At 43.6% G+C, this 16,050-nt stretch overlaps 1 pseudogene; it reads right to left on the bottom strand.

The window, feature by feature from the left end:
• Window positions 1-3,565: 3,565 nt before the first annotated feature.
• Window positions 3,566-5,468, bottom strand: LOC118713180 (annotated as a pseudogene).
• Window positions 5,469-16,050: the final 10,582 nt, after the last annotated feature.

Below are 16,050 nucleotides of genomic sequence, written 5' to 3'. Positions count from 1 at the left end.
GGTGGAAGACTCTGTCAAGACTGTTCAGACTGGGAGAGTGGGGATGTCATAGTCACAGTCCAAGAGTCCTTGGAAATGTGTTGGGATGAGGGAGTGCACTCCCTTCTGCAGGGTATGGTTTATAGAATGTGCTCTGGAATCTTGAGTCCCCTTGAGAAAAGTGTGCTCTGTAGGGAGCAGTCCCTTTGTTTGAGGAGTCCCCGCCCTTTTCTCTTTGTCTGCCTCTCCCATCCAGTCCTCCCTGCCTCTTACTGGGAAATTTAGAATAAAATCCAGGGATTGAGTATTTGTGTCAAACAGACTTCTACATCGGAAACGTCAGAAGTACACACTGTGCACTTCTTCCAGACTTGGAAAGAACTGGGACCAATTAAAAGTGAACTTTTAAGAGAAATGAACATCTTGCATGCCAGGTTTCAGCTGAATGTCACTGCAATTGCCTGAATTATAACTATCAGAAAAAAATGTATTCTAATTATGGAAACGCCATTAGGAGGAGTTCCTTCTGCCTGGAACCAGCTTAAAAAATGACTACCACCCACCCCCTACCTCTTCTTTATCTCTTGACAAAATCTCTATATTCCAGAGGGGGAAAAAGACTATGTATTATAGCAAAAAGAAAATTTGTAGCATACAGGTGTCTTCAAACTATGGCCCGCGGGCCACATGCGGCCCGAAGAGGAGTCTGATCCGGCCCGCCAGGTTTTTTGGGCAGTGAGCGCAGCCGAGGTGTTACAGTAGGAATTAGTAGTTCATATAGTCCGGCCCTCCAGCTCTCTGAGGGACCGTGATCTGGCCCCCACTTTAAAAAGTTTGAGGACCCCTGATAGAACCTGAGTTTGGATCCTAACTCCATCATCTATTGGCTATTCGAATTTGGGCAAAACAAATGACCTCTTTGATCTTCAGTTTCCACATCTATAAAATGAGGATGAGAATACTCCACGAGGGTGTCAAGATTAAATGAGATCACATATATGATGTGTGTAGGTGTAGGCTGGCATATAATAGATTGCAAAATTGAGTAGGTGGAGAAGGAGGGGCAAGGACAATTATCTTAAGACTGAAGAGAGAGCTTTGATACAAATAATAACTGACACAGTTACTAATTTAAACATTTATTCACTCCAGTGATCTCGACATATTCATTTAGATGTGGGGAGTCACACACTCAATTAGGTATTCTTCTTTGGTGCCTGCAGGCATGGGTGGCAAAATCCAAGGAGGAGGAAATGAAGAACTTGGAACTCTCCGGGGGGATTTCCATTCCCTGATCTTGCTGATTATCTGGTTTGATCTCATGAAGATCCTTCTCAGCCATGGCAGAGTATCTCCCCACTAAACCCCCCAACCCTGGCAAAATCTGGATCCACCTTTTCCAACCAGAGGAACTTGGACCCTGATGGCTAAGAAAAGTAGATTTATTGCAGCGTTTCACAGATCCGTACACTCACCAAGCACTGCTTATAGACAGGTGTATCTTGAAATTATGTATTCATGTATGTTGCAAATATGTAGATGCACTTGTGAAAAAGAAAATACCTCAAGGCAGTAGTAGATTCAGAGGAGCCTCTTGGAATTACGTTCTCTCAGTCAGTAAATACTAAGAATACAGGCACTGTGTAAGGTTGTGGGTCTGAGAATTTTTTGCATTTCATTTGAAAAGGTTGGAAATGACAGAGAGAGAGAGAGAGAGAGAGAGAGAGAGAGAGAGAGAGAGAGAGAGAGAGAGAGAGAGAGAGAGAGAGAAACATTGATGTGAGAGAGACACATCAACTGGTTGCCTCCTGCACGCACCTGGACCAGGACCAGGGATGAAGCATGCAACCGAGGCACGTGCCCTTAATTGGGATTCGAACCTGCGACTTTTTGGTGCTTAGGCTTTGTACCTATGTTGTGGCATCCTCATCCATTTAATAACTCAAACTAGAAAAGAACAATCAACCCTGACTCCTTGCTATGAACTAAATTGAATGTTGAAGCCCTAGCCCCTCCCTCATACTACCATATCTGGAGGTAGGGTCTTTAGGAGATACTTCAGGTTAAATGAGGTTATAAAGTGTCAATCTGTTAGGACTGTGGCTTTACAAGAAGAGGACATGTACTGAAACAGCAGGAAGTCGACTATCTGCAAGCCAGAAAGAGACCTCTCAGCAGGATCTGACCCTGTACCTTGATTTTGGATTTCCAGCCTCCAGAGTTGGGAAAATAGGCTCCTGCTGGTTATGCCACCAATCTATGGTATTTTGTTATGGCAGCCTGGACTGACTAATACCCCTTTTAATTTTCTCCCCACAACTAGAATATTCTGTCAATCCTAAATAGTCCCTTTGTTTAAAGTTTTAGTTTCTTTTTAACAGTGCTAAATGGGACCATAGTTTGAGCAAGTCCTTTACAAAATTACTGCAGTCCCTGCCCCAGGTCACTCCACCCCATCGAGTCCCCTCTCCTTTTGTGGTTATTTTAGTACTTACCTCCAGTTCTGAATATATGTTCATACTACTACTTCTTGGTAGCTCACTGTCAGCCTCATTTGTTGACTTCTTCTATGGTGGTTGAGCCTTTAGTTGTTCACTCTTGTCTCTTCATGTACACACACCACACATTTCTGCAACTCCCTCACTCTCCCTTCATATTCATATGATCATTTCAGTTTGCTCAAGATTCATATTTATATGATTGTGACTGTAAAATTTATTTTCAGCTTAGTTATTACTTATCTCTCTTTTTTAGTAACTATTCTTTGTGGCATTTATAATTATCTCCTATTAATATTTTTTCCATTGTGTTCTTTGTATTCATCACTAATTCAACTTCTAAGTATTCTCCCAGATGTCTCAATTTCCTCTCCATATGTTTAAACATATTTGTAGTTTATAAACATTTTCTTGAAGAAATTGCTTATGAAGCCTGCTGATCTTTGTGCTGCTGCAGAGACCATACTCATTCATTCCTTACCAGTGAGCTAGGGGCCCTTTGCTTCTCACTTGTGCCAGACCCCCTGTTTCCTGCATCTCCTATCATCTTCTTCACTTACTTCCTCATTTTGGTGTGTCATCTCCTCCAGCAACTTTCAGAGAAAGTTGGCAGTGATACATATAATTTTTTTTTTAACTTGGCAAGCCTCTAAATGTTTCTATTCAACTATTGCATTTGAGTAAGTATAGAATTCTGAGTTAAAACTTGTTTTCCCTCAGTATTTTGATGCCATTGCTTTTTTTTTTTTTTTTTTTTTTTTAGATGTCAGAGTTGCTGTTGGGAAGTTTCATGTCAATCATATTTTGACTCATTTTTCCTGGTAATCTCTTTTCCCCCTTTTCTCTTCAAGTTTTTAGGGTATTTCATTTGGCCCCTGGGGTTCTGAATTTCCCTTCCATGCTTTAGACAGTTTAGAGTGACTGTTTTTATCCATTGTGCTGGTTGTTCATTGGGCCCTTTCATTATGTAAACTCCAGGATATTTTCTTTCTTTCTTTCTTTCTTCTTTTTTTTTTCTTTGCTGCAAAAAAGCTTTATTGTTTCATTTGGTCCAATGCATGGGAAAGAGCTTCAGGGTGGTTAAAAGAATGGCTAGTGGTTTCAGGGAGAGGCTCAGGTAAAAGCCAGACACCAGGGGAATGCAGAGGGACCCCTCAAAGGCCTCTGGGCTCCAGAGGCTCCTAGTTGTGCTTGAGAGTGAGCCTTACTAAGAAATACTCGCCCAGCCCAGCCTTGGAGTTGTCCAACCTACAGAGGTTATTCAGCTGGTCGCCCATCTTCTTGATGTGTTTCACCCCCTCATCCAGGAAGTGTTTCTCCAAGAAATCACAGAGATGAGGGTCTGCATGAGCAGAACCCAGGGCATGCAGCTCCAAAAGGGCTGGTTCGGGTTCCTCTCCAAGGCCAGGGCAGCTTCCATGGCATCCTGAGGTTTGCTTCACTCATCTTGGGAAGACTCAGCAAGTCTTGGAAGAGAATGTGGCCACCATGCTTGTTTTGCAACTTTAAGAGATGCTCAGTGTCCTCAAGTTTCTTCTTCGCCAACTGGGAAAAGAAGTGGCCCACACCCTCCAGAGCTACATGGTCGTGGTCGAAATAGAAGCCCAGAGAGAGGTAGGTGTGGGGGGCATGCAAATGCAGGTTGGCCAGGTGGTTGACCACAGCCTCCACCACGGTGAATAATTCTGACAAATTTGGGAGCCTATTGTTGTTCAGCAATAAAGAGTTAAGGTAGAAAATAACAATAACACCAGTGTGTTGGCTTGTCTCAGAGGTGGTTCTGATGGTGATGACTGGATAAGACATAGGGGAGTGGCCAGAAGCTGGAAGAAAGGAAGTCCCTGGGTCTGTTCTGTTCAAACACTGTTGAAGCAACAGTCAGATCTGGGGTCACCGAGGGTACTCTGTTGTGGGGTCAAACCCTGGAGTCAAAATAAGACCACCAGAAGCTGCTAATTGATTTAAAAAGCAGGCAAGGATTTATTGAGTTGGCCAGCGACGGCCTCGAGGGCACCATACGCAGGTGGAGTCCACACTCACGACTAGGCCGTTCCAGGTGTAGGCAGTTCTTTTTAAAGGTCTAAACCACAAAATTTTCCTTTGTCCTATATTCCACGAACAGCCTACAGGGCCATTTCCCTCCAAGCCACATTCTGCTGGATGTTGGAATGTGGACCTATCTTGCAAAAGCAGATTGTACAGAAGCAAAATTGAGCAAGTTAATAATCTCTAAAGGTCATCTACAGTCTCAACTCCTGGAGTTACTGAGTCAATGGGAATCAATCTTCTGTGGTTCTGGTCCACAGGCACAGGAAAATTACTTTTGTGATGTGGGTTGGATTTCTGTGAGTTTCCAGGTCTCAATCTGGAAGCTGAGGTAATTACCATATTGTTTAAGCAAGTAAGTGCGTGTAGAAGCCAGAATAGCAGGGTTAAAATTCAAACAGCAGTTTTTACCTGAGATGAATGTTCTTAAGGTCTTATTTCAACTCCAGGATATTTTCTTGAAAAAAAGCTTTTTCTTAAATGTTTCCCTCCCCACCATTTCCTCCCTTTTACACTAGAATTCTTATTTTTTTCAGCTACTGGATCTTCTGATCTGACCCTCCATTTAGAAAATATATTCTCTCCCATTTTCCATCTCCTTATCTTTTGGCTGTACTTTCTGGGAGATTTACTCGATTTTATCTTCTCTCCTTTGTATTGGATCTTTCATTTCTTCTCATAGGTTTTTGCTAATTTCCAAGAGCACTTTTATTGTTGCTGTTTGTTTACTGAATGTTACTTTTTAATAGCTTCCTTTTCTAATTCAGCGGATTCAAAATCTTCACCTGCCTCTCTAATGTAATTATCAATAGACTAGAGGCCCAGTGCATGAAATTTGTGCACAGGTAGGTTCCGTAGGTCTGGCCAGATTCCCTGCCTTCCTGCCTCCCCACCTCCTTCCCTTGCTCCTTCAGTACCCCACAGCTGCTGCTGGTCACCCACCATGTTCCACGCCTCCCCCTGGTGGTCAATACCTGTCATAGTGAGTGATCAAACTGCTGGTCTCCCACTTGAACTCCAGAGGGAACACTTTGTATATTAGCCATATATAAATGCTTTCTTTTTCTTGCATAATCTATTCCCCTCAAATTGCTTTTCCCCATATATTTTCATCTATCTTTGGGATAGAGGCTTTTTTTTTTTTTTTTTGCATGTTTGGTGATCATTGTCTGTCTGCTTGTGTCTCACTGATTCTGGGACTTAATATAGGGTCATTTGCTAGATTGTTTAGGTGGATCCCTTGCTATCATAGGTTTGTGCCTTCCTCTTGGACTGGTCCAATTTCCTGGAGAAGAATCTGCAGCCTCCTAGATTAAAAGCAATCACCAGAGTCCATGTGGAGAGGAAGAGTAGAAGTCTCCACGTCCTTTAAGTAGATACTCTGTTTTAAGCATACTGCCCTTTGTGTCTCAGTCCAGAGATCCTATCCTGTGCTGTTCAATACAGTAGCCTCCAGCCACATGGAGGTGCTTAAAATGTGCCTATTATAACTGGGGGGGCTACATTTTTAATTTTAATAAATGTATTTTATTTTTATTTATTTTTAAAAAAATATATTTTATTGATTTTTTTTATAAAGAGGAAGGGAGAGAGATAGAGAGCTAGAAACGTCGATGAGAGAGAAACATTGACCAGCTGCCTCTTGCACACCCCCCACTGGGGATGTGCCCGCAACCAAGGTATATGCCCTGACCGGAATTGAACCCGGGACCTTTCAGTCCGCAGACCAATGCTCTACCACTGAGCCAAACCGGTTTCGGCTAATAAATGTATTTTAAAAATGACACTTTGATATTGGGAAATGTTAACATATTGTACAACAATTTGAATTAACTGTATATTTTTTAAACTGTATATTTTATGAAATCTAAACACAGATCAAGTATTTCTGATGAAAACTTAGTGTCCAAATTGATGTGAGTATATAATAAAATACACATTGTTTTTTTTTTGAAAAGTAAGGATGTAAAAGAGTTCACTAATACTTTTTAATAATGATAACATTTTGAATATACTTAGTTGAATTAGCTATATTTCTTTTTACTTTTTAAAGATAAAAATACTAAAAAAATTTAAATTATGTATGTGACTCACACTATTTCTATGGGCAATGCTATCCAAGAGGTTAGAGATGATGCTCTAGTGCGGAGGGACTGGGTCTTTAACTGCTCTGAAGATAAACGTTCATTCAGTGTTCCCCTTAAGCCCCTGTCCCCCTCCCTTGGAGAGGTCCCAGTGCTGCTGGGGCCTTGGCCTATGGGCTTATATGGTAAAGTTCAAGTGGCACTTAGTTTTGCTCATTGCCTGGCTAGAATCTAGTTCCTTTATCCATTATCAATTAGTTGTCTTCTTTCAGTTTCCAAAATTTATTGCTATTGATTCTTTATTCTTTTTTGTCTTTGGGGTTTATACTGTAAAAATAAAATCATTTACTGTTGTTTTAGTGGGAACTTAGATAAAAATGCAATTACATATTCAATTCACCATCTTAGACTGAAAATCCTAAATATCTTTTGATATTTGTCTTATGACCCATTCCACTTTTTGTTCCCATCATTTCTTAGAACATAGATTGGTTAGTCTTCTACCAGCTGACCCTTCTTCCAGCCTCTCCCCAGGCAGAGTTCTTTTCTAGGTTGCAAATCTGATTATGTTGCTTTTCTGTTTAAAACCCTCCAACAGCTTCCAACAGGCAAACAAAACCACATAAGCTCTTTAGCCGGACAAAGAAATATTCCCCAATAACTGACCCTGTGTACGTCCATGCCTTATCTGCTACCACTCTGCTCTCCAGATCTCATTATTCACCATCCTTATGATAGAGTTCCTCACATACAACATCCACTTTAATACGCCTCTTCTTCCCCCATGCCATTTTCTCTTCCTCCCAACTTCTCCACTTGGCCAACTCCCCAATCCTTGGTAGCTCAGCTCAGCAAGCCTTCTGCAAGCCTTGCCTTTGGTGGTGGTGGGCGAGGGGATGGGGCCTAGACTGGGTGCCCATATACTATCACAACAGGAAGAGCGAGCAATATAGCAGATAGCAGGCACTCTTTCTGGGGATTTACACACTTTAGCTCATTTTCATTATCCTCACTTTCTAAATGAGAAAAGGGAGGCACAGGAGGTTCAGTGCCTTTTCCAAATGAGTCAAAGAGCTGGAAACGGAACTCTGGAGTTTCCTGTGTATGCCAAAGGCCCTGTGCTTTCATCATGCTGTAGCCGCTGGAGCACCAGTTCGTCACCCCCACTAGACCTGAAACTGCCTGAGACTGGCTTTTTCTTTTCTTCCTCTTTTTTAAATCTCTGTATCATAAATGCCCGACACAGGGCCGGGCATACAGTTTAAAATGTATTTGTTGAACGGACCTGCTATCTTCTAGTCCTTGTATTGTGGTCCCTCCCATTTCCCTTCTGTGCACTTTATAGTCCTACAGGCTTTTAGGTCTGTTTCCTTTTCATGCTAGTTATTCAGAAAACCATGCTTATCAGTTCTACTTGATAGTGGAAAAGAAGAACCTATGAGCAGCTTTCTAGGCATTTATTTAAACATATTTCATATACTTTAAAAATGGCATTATTATTATTAATTTATTTTTAAAAATTCACTGGTTTAAATGATCACAGAGGTTTAATGATGTGGAAAATTCTAATGATGCTCCTTTGATGAAAAGATTTTTCTCTCCAGATGTAGCATAATCTCCCTTTGAATTATGCCAGGAAATCTTAAAACCTTTATTTTTAATAAAGATTCTTAAAATCTTTATTTTTTTTCTCACTGCAGTTCTCCTCCTCTTGGATGCCATGCCAATGAACCGAGGGAAAGAAAGCCTTTTGCATGCCTGACGGGGTGGCTCTGCAGAGGGCAGCTGGATGCAGAAAGCTCCCAGTGCCTGGGGCTGGGGAGCTGGGGACCTGGAATTGAGCTGCCAACCACGCACGAGGCACAGTCTGGTGAAAGCTGTCTTGGCCACAGAAGATAGTCCTGGGGAGGACAGATGTTGGGACCAGGAGGCCACGGGGTGGGCAGGTTTACCTGGGAGTGGTGCATGTGTGTGAATATGTATGTGCACGTGTGTCTGTGTGTGCACACATCCCCCTTCAGGTTGATGTAGGATGGAGCACGGGAGCTTATACTGGTCCCTTTTCCCACATACCTCTTCCAGCCCCCAGAGAACCACTGTTTGTTAGAGGCCACATTTGAGGCCTTAGCCTGGGAGTTAATACCCTGGTAATAAGAACTGTAATTCCCAGCTTTCTTATAGCGTCCTGGGAAATGGCCCAGGCCAATGGTTCACAAACTGCGGCTCTGTTGACTAATGAGTTTGCCAACCACTGACCTAGACTCTCAATTCCAATTATTACAGGCTGTTGTTGTTGCTTGTAATTAAGCCCCTATCCCGGTAGTTGGCAAACTCATTAGTCAACAGAGTGGCAAACGGTGGCTCGTGAGCCGCATGTGGCTCGAGAGCCTCAGTTTGCTGATCACTAGCCTAGGCAATGCAGTCAAACTTGGCTTACAAACTGGATGCACTATTTTCTAGCTACATGCTTTCCGGCGAGCTTCTTAGACAAGCTGAGCCTCAGTGTCCAGATGGGGATAATAATGCTGCCCTCACACGGCTGACATGAGGATTAAACGTGTGATGTATGGGCAGCCATCTGGTATAGAAGCACAACCAGGTGCACAAAAAGAAGGGGTGAGTGCCAGCCTGTCTTGTTTGCTGAATTCTGAATGGCATCCTTCATGGGGTACTGAAGAAACAAATGTAACTGCATGCTTGGTTTAGCAGGTTTCGCTTCTCATTCTCCCAAAGAGCCCAGGTTGGTAACTACAATAGGCTGCTGTGTGGTGGGAGGGAACAAAATAACACATGTGAGTATCTTATAAGACATGCTCTGATTTCAGAAAATTGTGCATCTAAGACTAAGAAAATGCAATATAACTCTTAATAGTTTTCACTGATTGAATGCTTGATTCTTTGCATAAATGACCAGACTGAATCTTTACAATGTCTCTATGAGAGTGGCACTAGTAGGATTCTCACTTGGCCAATGAGAAAAATGAAGCTCAGGAAGGTTAAGTAACGTTCTCAAGGCCACACAGCTAGCAAGTGATAGAACCAGAACCTAGAACCACTTGCTGATGCCAGTGTATTTGTTCTTAATCCTTCTGCATCATCGCCACTCCAAATTAGGGTACCACGTTCAGCACTGGAATGGCCACCCACATTCATTATACATTTCAAAGCCCACTTCTCCTGTTAGAGGCACATATTATTCCATTAATGTAGACATTACTTTTAAAAATAAGATGTCCTTTATTTTTTCACCCTAGCTGGTTTGGCTCAGTGGATAGAGCATTGGTCTGTGGACTGAAGGGTCTTGGGTTGTGGGCTTGATCCCCAGTAGTGGGTATGAAGGAGGCAGCTGATCAATGATTCTCTCTCATCATTGATATTTATCTCTTTCTTTCTCTTCCTCTCTGAAATCAATAAAAATATGTTAAAAAATATTTCCTTTGTTTTCAATACAATATACTTTCTGGAAAGAACCTATTAGCCATGTATATTTTAATGTGTATTCAAATTATAAAATCACATAATCTTATAGTGACAAGAGGCCTTAAATTGCATTTTAGCTTTACATCCCACCAAACACAGAATTTCCTAAGTGGTGCCTCTAACATGACCACTAGCACCTCCCGGGACAGGGAGCCCACTGCCTACCCTTTCTCTATACCCGCAGAGCTCTGATCGCTAGATTCTGTTGAACTGAAGTCTGCTTCTCTGCTGCTTTGGGCCAGCAATCCTTACTCTTCTCTCTGGAGCGATTACAAATAAATCTGCTTCCCCCTTTCCATGACAACCTTTCAGATACCTTTGATCTCTTCTATCTCTTCTCTTTTCCAGGCTGAATGCCCTACTTTCTGGATGTATTCCCCAGAGGACTCGTTTTGGATTCTCTCACTGTACTGCCCTTCTGGGTCTCTGCACATGCTTCAATTAAAAAATATATAGAAGGACCAGCAGGGCCCTTCTGCTATGGCATTGACAGGCAAGCCTGACCTTCCCTTGTTGGAGTAGAGAGGCCTTTGTTCCCTGGAAAAGAAATTTCAGACACTGACTTCCAGCTGGAACAGGCACTCTGTACAGTGCTGAGCCACTTATGCATAACCACCCACCACACAATTTATATGCTTTTCAATCTGTGGGGGACAATCAGCATGTCACTCAGGTCTTCCCTGTGAGGCTGTAAGTTTATCCCAAGTGGGCATCACCTTTGGTCATTCCCGGGTCCTTCCTAAGAGCCTGCTGTGTTGATCTGCCTCCCTTCGACTGCCAATACAACCAGTTGATTTATGGGTTCACTGGGGCCTAAGAAGTCATTTTCTGCTCTGGCGCATTCCAGAATCCAGCTGGGTCCAGGTGGAGCCAGGCCTCTGCTTGCCTCACTCCTCCGTGAACACAGACCTTGGTCTCATAGCTTGCCCATGCATCACAGGATAAATTTCACATTGGAGCTCTGCTCTCTTCTACTGGGGAGAAACCAGATTCTGTGTGAAATGGTACATCCCAATCTGCAAAGAGCCCTGGAGCACCCCTGCCCCTATCCTTCTTTTTATATTTATCTGCCAAAGCTCAGGGAATGACAACCTCCCAGGCATAGGCATATTCCAGGCCTGCCATCCCGGGGCTGGAGAAGGGGGTGATGTATCAAACAGATGTTTCCAATTGTATTTTCATCGGGCCTCTCGTCTCCTCTGCCCCTCCTGGCCCCTCCCTGCCCCTCCTTCCTCTTCCCTGAAGTTGACTATGAATCAAATGTCTCTTCCTAAAATTATAATCACCAAAATAAGGTGGTGATTTATAAGGAATTCTGAAATACCAAATAGTCAGCCGAACACTTCAATTTAATGGCAGCAATAAGTCAAGTGCCTCCACGCTCATCTCGGGAGGAAGAAGCACGTCGGTCCTGGTTGTTTTGAAATGACAAATGCTCTTTTGTGAGCTGTAACAAATCAATTACCCGCATGTTGAAAACTGAGCAACTCCCTTTTAAGATATACTTTTATGGGCACATTAAAAACAACATCTCAGGGAAGAAGGTACCAGAACTCTTCAGTTTTTTTTTTCTTTTTTTTCTGGCATAAGGAAGCTAGGGAAATAATAGCTCAGAGCAGAAAGCTGCCGGATAGGCATCAATCAGAGATACAGGTGCCCCCATGCCTACGGAAGGTGCACACGAGTGCTCGGGGTCTGTTTTTCATCCGGTCTGAGCAGGTGAAAAGGAATCTGCTTCTACCTGCACTGGCATTTTCAATCGAACCTGCTGGCTCCCCAAAGAGCCCTGTGGGGGCATTCAATCCTCCAGCTCTCCTTGGGCACATTTGTCTGCCTTGTATTTCTCATCTCAAGGAAAATTTCTTGTTTCTTCCGCTGAAGTGAAGTCACGCCTCAGCAGCTGGCCCTGAGATTGGAACCGGTGTTATCTCATTATGCACGGCCCCATCTGTTGGGGTCCTCCACAAAGGCTCCTGCCCTCGCCGGGGTCTATTTCCCTCTTCTCCTGCCTAGCATTCATTTGCCAGACAATGAATTACAAGGGCGTTTGCTGTAACCTCTCCTGTCAAGGCAGGCGGGGGCTCAAAGCCAGCCCAGGCTTTCTCCCAGGCGGTGAGCTTGTCAGTTTCAATGGCCTTGAGGAAGAAGGTCATGCCATCACAATGCCAAATGTCACTCTTGTCCCGTTGCATGGGGCTTCAGCCACATCTGGGGCCGTGGGTGCTATTGTGGGCAATACCCTGCAAAGGGGAGCTTAACAAACTGCAAACCGTCCTGGGGGGTGAGTGAGCAGACGGTGGTGGTGTGACTGCTGTCCGGTGAAGAATGACTAAGGATGATTAAGAATGACTATGAATGCTTTGAGTAGAGAAGAAAAGACTGACTGCGTGGGAGTTGACAGACAGCAGATGCTGGCAGTAAGCACCGGGTCCATTGCTGGCAGTGGTAGGCAGAGGAGGATTGGGTGGTAGGTAGCAGGTCCCTAGGCCTTGCATCTCAGGCTTGGATGACCCTGTCCCTCTGAGTAGTGCTGAAACCTTTGCTGGCACCTGGCCTGCAGTGCAGCTGTTGTTTTGCTAGGCTTTCTCTGCCCTGCTGTCCACTGCCCTGCCTGGCCTGCTCGCTGCCTTGTTCACTCTAGCCTAGCTGCACTGCTTGTCTTCTCTTAGGAGTCTTCCTGCCCTCCCACCTTCTTTCTTTCTTCCTTAAATCATAACTTGTCTCAATTACTTTCTCTCCTTTGTATTCCACCCTCACCCTTTTCTCAATGCACAACCTACCTGGGTTGGTTGCTCTGTGGATGACTCTTTTATGACCCATTCATGGGTATTTTCATTCAACAGTTATTGAGAATGCTTTTTATGTGTTCAACAACTTATACTTATGTGATGGGTAATTTTATGTGTCAATTTGGCTGGGCTGCTCAAATAGCTGGTAAAAGGTTATTTTTGGGTGTGTCTGTCTTTCTGGAAGAGACTAGCATTTGGGTCAGTAGACTGAGTAAAGGAGATCAATTTCATCAATGAGGGTGGGCATCACCCACTCTTCCAAGGGCCGGAATAGAATAAAAAGGAGGAGAAAAGCTGCAGTTGCTTTTTGCTTAAGCTGAGACATCCGTCTTCCCACCCCTGGGCACTGGCACTCCTTGATCTCAAGCCTTCCGACTTGGACTGGGACTTACACCATTAGCCCCAAATTCTTAGGCCTTTGGGCTTGGACTAAATTATGTCACCCATTTTCCTTGTTATTCATCTTGCAGACTGTGGAGCAAGGGATTTCTCAACCTCTATAACCATGTGAGCTAATTCCTTTAATAAACTACCTGTACCTGTACCTGAATCTGTACCTATACCTACCTATACCTATATCTATACCTATACCTATACCTATGCCTACGCCTATACCTACATCTGTATCTGTATATCTCCTGTTGGTTCTGTTTCTCTGAAGAACCCTCACTAATACACATACAAACAGTTATACTTTGGGATGTTTGGACTGAAACCTGAAAAATGAAGAAACATTCAGATGTGATCCAGTAAGGGAACAGAATATGCAAAAGCAGAAAAGAGCCTTGAATATTCCAGAAGCCCAAGAAAGAAACCCCCAGGATTCATTATTAATTATTATTTTTTTTATCACAGAATGAATGCACGACAGGACCTTGCCCACCTCAGCACCTTGAACCCTGCAGTGCCCTCTATCCGAGAAGCTCTTCCTCGGATGACCACGAGGTGGCGGGTTCCTTCCCGTGTCCACGTCTCTGCTTAGTTGTCACCTCCTCCAAGAGGCCTTCTTTGACCACCCGTTCACACTCACTCTCCCTTATCCCACTTTGTGTATCTAGAAATTTATTTTGTGGCACCTATCACTAAATGGAATATTGTTTATTTGATTACTTTTTGATAGATGATCTCCCCCCATTAAAATGAAAATTCCACAAATATAAATCCTGTACTAATAAGCTGTCACATTCCCAGCACCTGACAAACAGCAGGCACTTAATAAATGTTTTGTGAGTGGATGATGAATGACAGGCTAGAGAAATAAGAACATTTGTAAGGAAATGTATTTCCATTATAATCAGGCACCCAGAGGACAAATGCTAAAAGGAAAGAGGAGAACGTGTCAGGGATCCATGCCAGGACATTTTTAAAGAGGTGGGAAGACGTGTAATGAGCATATTTATTACATGAATGTAAAGGCCAGTACTTAAGCTCCTTGCTCTTAAGTAGGCTAACATTTCTGTTGTTTGAATTTGCTTAGCAACTCCTGTCACCTTTATGATAAAGAAATACAGACACATTTCTGTACCACGTGTTCTTAATATGCAAGCTTCTGTCAAGCCTCCAGTGAGGCAGTGCTTGCCACTGGTTAAAACAGATGTTCTGTAGTGAAAGGCTCTAACCTACTTTCCATGGCTGTGCCTTCCCAAGGGATCACGTCTGGTGGCTTAATGCTAGCGCAGTCACAAGGGGATGAACAGGAAAGCCGACCTGAACTTTGGCTATTCATAGTTCTTTGTTGAGTCTTTAAGTAGCAGTCACTCATGTATTCCCTTCTGCTTTTCTGTCGTGATATTCTAGTTGCTATTTATAAATGTCAACATAAAATAAAACAAAAAACAAAAAGATCCATGAACTTGGAGGACAAAATAGGTTGGACAGTGGAATGGCTCCCTGGGTAGATGCTTCGATGCAGGGAATGATGGGGAGAGCGAAGTGGGGATGATACTTGATATATGGCTTGGATGACGTGTAGATGGTTGTATAAACCAGAGTTTAATCAGAGAAGCAGAACCATTAGGAGAGCTATTTTTTTTATATCTATCTATCTATCTATCCATCTATCTATCTATCATCTACCTATCTATAAATATAGATTTATTGTAGGGGTTTGACATTTTGCAATATGGGAGCTGGTCAACAGTTGTGTAAGGCTGTTCCTTTGTGTCTGTGGGGCAGGCAGGAAGGAGAGGAGGATGGGTATGATACTGAGAACTCAAGACAAAAGGGAATCTCCAAGGATGAGCCAGAACTCATGAGACTGCCCTAGAACCTTTGGTGACCTCTCACCTCCTTTATACTTTCACTGCAGGAGAGGCTGGTTACCCTCATCACAGAACTAATCTGCAGCTGGCTCAGCAGCATGAGGAGCTGCAGAGAGTGATCCAGTAGGAGGAGCTGCCGCCTGGCTGTTGGCCTTACACTGTGAGAAGGGCCAACAGGTAAGTAGTAACAGCACCTGTTGCCCTGTAGCAGCTTTCTGAGAGCAAAACAAAATGGTCCCTGCTTTACTTCTCCCTTCCAAGTCTCACCTAAAATGTCTCTTATAGCCCAGGAAAAGGAATTAAGGGAAACAGAGTTCCTGCCTAGCCACATTGACAAATGCCCCACCGTGGAGACTGACGAATCCTGAGGATAGAAACCTACTGTAGAGCAAGAGAAGGAGCAGAGAGTCAGGGGAGAACCTGAGGGAGGCAGGGCTGAGTTTCTGAGCATAAATATTTGTGAGAGTGTGGTCCTGTTCATAATAGTGATGACAAGGAGGATGGGGATAATTAGGCATGATATTGAATTTAATGGCTGGTAACTATGGCACTGACCAATCAGAATGGATGCTGGAGGAGGTCCCAAGGGTCCTGTGGGAAGGCCACGTGGTGATGGTGGTGGTGGTGGACATTGGGTAGGCGGGGTTGGTGAAGCAGATATTTACCCTCCTGCAGGGGAGTTTTCCACATTTTGAAAACTGCTATGCTGTCTGGATGCTTATAAGTGGGATATCAGCCCTCCTGGAGGCTAATTGAGTGCCTACTGTATGCCATGTCCTCAGCTGAGCCCTGTGGTCTGTGTGATGTTGGTGTTCTCTCTGGAGTGCTTTGCCCCATCCTCACTGGCTCTGGGAGACAATCTTAGATCCTGGCAGAGCAAGTTGTCAGGCCCACTGTCAGCAAACATCTGCTG

The sequence above is a fragment of the Pipistrellus kuhlii genome, unplaced genomic scaffold (genome assembly GCF_014108245.1).
Source record: "Pipistrellus kuhlii isolate mPipKuh1 unplaced genomic scaffold, mPipKuh1.p scaffold_m20_p_9, whole genome shotgun sequence".
In the NCBI taxonomy this organism is placed as follows: domain Eukaryota; kingdom Metazoa; phylum Chordata; class Mammalia; order Chiroptera; family Vespertilionidae; genus Pipistrellus; species Pipistrellus kuhlii.
Note: the sequence above shows the minus strand (reverse complement) of the source record. Positions and strands in the feature narration are given on the sequence as shown.